Below are 6,000 nucleotides of genomic sequence, written 5' to 3'. Positions count from 1 at the left end.
GGAAAGAGATCAGATTCAGGAAAGAATTTGGAATCCAGCAATATCCGGATAGTATTTAAAATAATGAGGAAGACTGCCTAGGAAGAGTAAGTAAATGGAGGACAGGAAGGGGCCAAGGGTGGAGGTACCCGACGTTGTGAGGGTTAGTGGAGGAGAAGCAGTTACCCAAGAGATCTGGAAGGAAAAGTAAGTGATGTGGGAGGTGAACCAGGAGAACAAGATGTCATGGATGGCTAGAGAAAAATGAGTCTCATGAAGAAGGGAGTGTCCAACTGTGCTAAATGCTCCTGAGGAGCATGGAGACAAAAATGGCTATTCAAGACAGCTGGGCTGGGCTCAGTGGCACATGCCTAGAATCCTAGCTGCTCGGGAGACTGAGGCAGGAGGATCGCAAGTTCAAAGCCAGCCTCAGCAACTCAGCAAGGCCCTAAGCAACTCAGCAAAACCCTGTCTCTAAGTAAAATATAAAAAAGAGCTGGTTAAGCACCCCTGGGTTCAATCCCTGGTACCAAATGCACACCTGTAATCCAAGTGATTTGGGAAGATGAAGACGGAGGGTTACAAGTTTGAAGTCAGCTGGGGCATTTTAGCAAGATTCTATCTCAAAATAAAAAGGGCTGGAGATGTTGCTCAGAGTGCCGCTGGGTTCAAAATCTAATATGGGGTTGGGAAAGGGGGACTTGAAGCGAAAGGAAGGAGAGCAGGAGATTGGCAGTTGGGGCTGGGAGTAGGATGGGGTAGGATTTTGTGGTAGGTACTTTTTTTATGGTAGGTTTTAAAATTTTTGTGTGTGGTGCTGGGGATCAACTCCAGAGCAAATGCTCTATCACTGAGCTATGTCCCCAGCCTCTGCTAGATAACTTGAGCTTAGTTAAAGGCTTGAGGAAAAGAATTAAGGGAGAGCTTGAAAATATGGGGGGAGGAGACAGTTCTGGGAGGGCACCTGCAGGGATGGGGACATGCCCAGAGCTCAGCTTTGGCAGGGTGGGGAGAGGCAGATGGGTAGAAACCCAGATAGGACTGTCACAGTGTGAGGGGGACACAGCTGAAGGTGTTGTGGGTTAAGGCTGTTCCTTTCAGATGGCCTTTGTTTCCTCTTGGAATAATGATGAGGTCTGCTGCTGGGAGTGACTGTGGACAAACGCAGAAGGCTGCAGAGTGCAGATTTATAGGGGCATCAATTTGTTTAATTCCTCCAATAGCCTGGTGTGACATTTTTCTGGGCATAGGAGCAGAAGAGTGGGCAGATGAATCCAGGGTGGAGCTTTGCAGTGTGGACACAGCTGAGGACAAGGATATTGGCCAGCGAGGGGAGGAAGCGACAGGCGATGCATCTGAGCTGAATAATGCAGGATGTGGAACAGGGCTTGGGTGGATAAGGACAAAACTCAAGGGACCAAAGGTACAAAAGGACCCCAAGAAGCAGGGAGAAAGGAAGGAGGGTGATGAGTGGATCCAAATTATGGTCAGAAAGTGGGATGTAGAGTTGGTGTTTCCAGGTTGGAGCATACCTGAGTGGTGAAACTCCAGGGAATGGATGCCCTCGGGTGTGAGTGGCTCATTGGAGTGGAGGTGAATGTCCCTGGAGTTGAGGATGCCAAGGTATTGTGATTTGGGGACAGTGGATAGTTCATTCACATCAGCCCTCAAATCACCCCGACTAAGAGGGAGCCATGGGAAGGAGGAGAGAAGCTGAGCCAAGCCCTCTGATGAATGTAGAGGACTGAGCAGCCGGCCCGCGTTGGCAGAGACAGAGGGGAAGAAGCTGGAACTGTTCTCTCACAGTGATGGAGGCATAATGCTGCCTTATAAGTTTCTTGAACTAAACTGAACCGCGGGTGCTGTGTTAGTTCCAGGAAATGCCAAAGTCAGCACCAGCTGCCATTTTCTAGAATGACCTCAGGACAGACATTAAAATCAGCAGAGAAAGAGCATCCCTACCTGAGCCTCAGAGTCAAGGAGAGACCCTGAGAAGAAACAGCAGTAGGTTGACAATAGGGCCTTTCCTGGGGCTCCACCCAGCCGGCATCTCTTGCCCTGGGGATGTCAATTCTCCCTTCCCCCTTTGGGGGGCTGCCAGTGTCAGCTCTCTGCTCCAGGACACAGTCCTGGCAGGGAATAATAATAATAAAAAAAAAAAAAAAAAAAAAAACCTCAGCCAGCCATCTTGGTCTGGCATCATTCCCAGGAGGAGCCGGAGCAGAAGCTTTGCGCGATGGAGCTGAAGGAAGCACATTTCGGGCGTGCTTCTCCCCGGCCAGCAAGGGCTTATTAGCCAAAACCATCAGCTTCCCAGGCCCATTCTCAGACCCACTTAAAAATCACCTGAGCGGTGCCTCCACCCTTGTACACCAGAGGACAAGTCGCTTCCTGCTCAGACAGAACCCACCCTGACCTCAGCCCTTCTAGAACGTCAGCAGCACCTGCACACTGCTGCTTCTCGCGGGTGACGTGATCCACGCGAGGCGCACTTCCCGGACACTGCTGTCTCCTTTCTCCTTCTCCTTCATTAGCTGCTTGTTATTCAGTCTCCTTTGCAGGTTCCTTCTCATTAACTTGACATCTAGAAGTTGGAGCGCCCCAGTTCTCAGCCCTTGATCTCCGCCCCCTCCCTACCTGCACTGGTTTCCTTTGTGATCTCAACCGGCCTGTGGCTGTCATACCAGCTAATCACTGACAGGCACCCCAGGCACATCTCTACTCCCCAGCCAGTAGCCTCTGTGGCACCTCTGCGTGGACATCTTAAGGCATCACCTTAACAGGCTCAGAATCGAAGCTCTCTCTCCTGTCACCCAGCCACGTCTGTTCTCCCCGCAGCCCACCCCCATTCCAGTCCGTGGCAATTCTCCTTCCAGTTGCTCAGGCCAAAGACGGGCTTTCCTCTGCTGCTCACAGCCCACTTACAGTCTATCAGCCAAGCCTGTCAGTCCTTCCTTCAAAAGATAACTAGAATCTGACCATTCTTACTCCTCTGCCCCCCACATCCTGAACCGAGCCATGCTCATGTCTTGCTTGAATTTTTGCAATAGCCTCTTCGTTGCTGTCTGCTTCTACTGTATTCCAAGATGGTGTCCTGGAGATCATGGCACACACACCTACCTTCCTTCCTACTCATGTGGAACCCAAGCAAAGCTCCCAGAGTGGCCTGGCCTGAGCGGGCCTGCTCTGCTCCTCCGTCTTCACCTCCCCCTGTTCCCTCCCTTGCTCTCCCTCCTGCAGCCCTACCGGCCTCCTTCTTCAAATGCTTCTAGAATGTTCCCACCTACTATTTCCTCCACCTAGAACCTGCTTCCCCGGCGTCCACAGGGTTGGTTCTCTTTCTCCAAACCTTGGTTCAAATGTCATTCTTCTCAGTGAGGCCTTCCCTGACCACCCCCCCTGCAAAATACTGCCATTTAAGATAGCGGCAGCCAGGGCTGTCCTTCTTCCCCTTTTCTCCATAGATTTACCGTCTTCTAAGACTATCCACATATTAGATGTGGACTTTGCGAGAGCAGGGATATTCTGTTTTACTCACTGTCAAGTCTCTCTTCCTTAGAACAGTACCTGACCTAGAGAAGGACTCAGTAACTATCGTGGAACACACGTAATCAATTCAGCTGGCTGCAGGGGAACCTCTACCTGAGCCTCAGAGTCAAGGAGAGACCCTGAGAAGAAGACAATCCTCAGGATGCCAGCATGAGAGCAACAGTTTTTATAACAAGGTCCTCCTCCTCTAAGTCCTCACAGAGGCACGACTTTAAGCAAGGATCTGCCTGGGCCCTTGCATATTTATGTAACCAAATCCCTGGGGCCAGCAGAGGTGGCCCTTGCCTCTCTTTCCTTTGCTTCCTACTTCCTGTAAGACAATCAGCAGGACTGGGGACCTAGCCGGTAGGTGAGCATAACCATTAAACACTAGCACTCCACAAAGATCACGGATGGGGTCATTCTTTTATGCATCAGAGGAATATGTTGTAGTCTTCTTGTAACCATGTGAGTCTCTAGGCCAAAAATGTCGAAAAGATAGAGCAAAGGTCACAATGCAGAGCTTTGCTCTGCAGAGTGAGTTTCTGGTTTCTACTCCACCAGGGAATGGCTACAATTCCAGCGCTTCCCCTGAGTTCTCTAGTATTCTCCCAGGGGAAAATGTGAACCTTGGACTCGATGATTACTCAGACCCTTTCTGGATCTAAAATTGTGGTTTTCTTGAAAGACTTGGGCTCCTATTCATGAGTCACCAAAAACTCACGTGATTTTCTTATTTGGCTTTCCTAGCACATAAAAGAGACAGGTGTGTTTTTTTCTGTGACTTTTGTATTAGTACTTTTTCAGTTGTTAGGGAGAGAAACACAACTAAAACTGACTAAAGCAAATAAGGGTGTTTATTGGCACCCATAACTGGAAATTCCAGGGGTAGAACCTCTGCTGGCAAGTTGGGCCCCAGGGGTGATGGGATGGCAGGAGGACCCAGTCTCTCTTCTTCTTCAGGCTCCATTTCTGCTGTGTTGGTTTCACATGCAGGCTGGCAGTCCCCAGCATGTGAAACCCAGCAGTATCAAAATGACACCTTGCCATCCAGGCATGATGACACATGCCTAAAAATCCCAGTGACTTGGGAGGTTGAGGCAGGAGGTTCACAGATTCAAGGCCATCCTCAGCCACTGAGTGAACCTGTCTCAAAATTAAAAAATAAAAAAAGGCTGGGAACATAGCTTTTTTTTATATGTATTTGAGACAGGGTCTCACTCAGTTGCTTAGGGTTTGCTAAATTGCTGAAGCTGGCCTCAAATTTGCAATCCTCCTGTCTCAGCCTCCAAAATCTCTGGGATTACAGGCATGTACCCTCACACCCAGCCCCAAGAGCTGTTTTTATCTGGGTTTTCTACTCTTTTCCTGCATACCCATAGCTCTTCAGCTAAAATGTCATTACTAGTTATATCAACGTTAATGGCGATTGGTAAACAAGAACTAGAATGTAAAAAGTTACGAGTGAGGATCCACCACAATTAGAAAAAGATTTCCTAACCTGATTTCTTATTTCAAATGAGAACAGAAAGCAACAACAGCAACAACAAAAACAACAATAAAAATCCAGCTATTCAGAATATCAGGGCTCAGATATAGTTCAGTTGGTAGGGAGTGCTTGCCTTGCATGCACATGGCCCTGGGTTCAATCCCCAGAACCCCCCCACACCCACCAAAAAAAAAAAAAATCCCAGAATATCAAACACTGGCCTTTTCTTGCTTAAGTGAATGTTCCTAGGAGTCCAGGGCTAGATTAAAAATTAAACAAGACAACAATTTTGTGAGGAGGTCAACAGGAGCCCCCAACTCCTCCCAGAAAACAGTGGGCTTGCAAACATTTTCGAATATGTATCATTTTGTCCCCAATTTCCACCCACATGCAGCTGCCCTTCTGGTTGCTCAGGTTGGACTGGGATTACACTGGTTGCTGGTATTTGCCCTTGAGGCGTCTTGGCAATAGTGCTGGTAGTTTAGATCCTTGATATCACAGGGGCTGGGCAGGTGGCTGCGCTATATCAGCAGGGCGACTCTTTTTTTTTTTTAGTTGTAGTTGGACACAATACCTTTATTTTATTTATTGTTATGTGGTGCTGAGGATCGAACCCAGGGCCTCCAGAGTGCTAGGTGATCGCTCTACCATTGAGCCCCAGCCCCAGCCCAGCAGGGTGATTCTCACAGATGGTTCACCAGGCTGGGGTCTGGGCCTGCTCTCTTGTCTTCCCAGTCTGGGAGCTAAGGGGCAACAAGATCCTCATCTATGCTTCTCAAGTGTGGCCCAATTTACCAACAAATGCAACTTTGTCTACTAGAAATGTATAGGATCTGAGAAGGGAGAAGAGAGTTGAGTGTTACGGGTTTCTTCTTCTCCTCTGCATCTGGAGAATGGACTCAATTAGACCTGGCCGTGAATCAACCCGTGTGTGTTGGCAGAGTTCACTTCCAGCGTTGTGGAGGCAGAGTGATGTAATGGAAAGAGCTCTGGCCTGGGACACT

This window comes from Ictidomys tridecemlineatus, chromosome 10, assembly GCF_052094955.1.
Source record: "Ictidomys tridecemlineatus isolate mIctTri1 chromosome 10, mIctTri1.hap1, whole genome shotgun sequence".
Taxonomy (NCBI): Eukaryota; Metazoa; Chordata; class Mammalia; order Rodentia; family Sciuridae; genus Ictidomys; species Ictidomys tridecemlineatus.
Note: the sequence above shows the minus strand (reverse complement) of the source record.